Here is a 266-nt window from a genome sequence, read left to right on the forward strand (position 1 = left end):
GGTCAATCCCGCCGGCGTTTAGCCGCCGGCGAGGCCCGAGACGGCGGAGGGGCTCGGGATCGCCGTTCCGGCGACCATTCGGGCGGCGGAGACCACCCACGCGAAGCCCAGACTCGCGCGCGTCTAGGGGTTCATGCGGGAGGCTGCGGGGGCGGCGGAGCTCGCTGGAGCGGAGCTCGGGGCGGCGGCCGGAGCTCGGCTTCGAGCGGGGTCGGGCTGCGGGGCACGGGGAGGCCACCTGAGGGGCCCGGCGGCACCCTCGTGGC

Source organism: Triticum dicoccoides, chromosome 2A (genome assembly GCF_002162155.2).
Source record: "Triticum dicoccoides isolate Atlit2015 ecotype Zavitan chromosome 2A, WEW_v2.0, whole genome shotgun sequence".
Lineage (NCBI taxonomy): Eukaryota > Viridiplantae > Streptophyta > Magnoliopsida > Poales > Poaceae > Triticum > Triticum dicoccoides.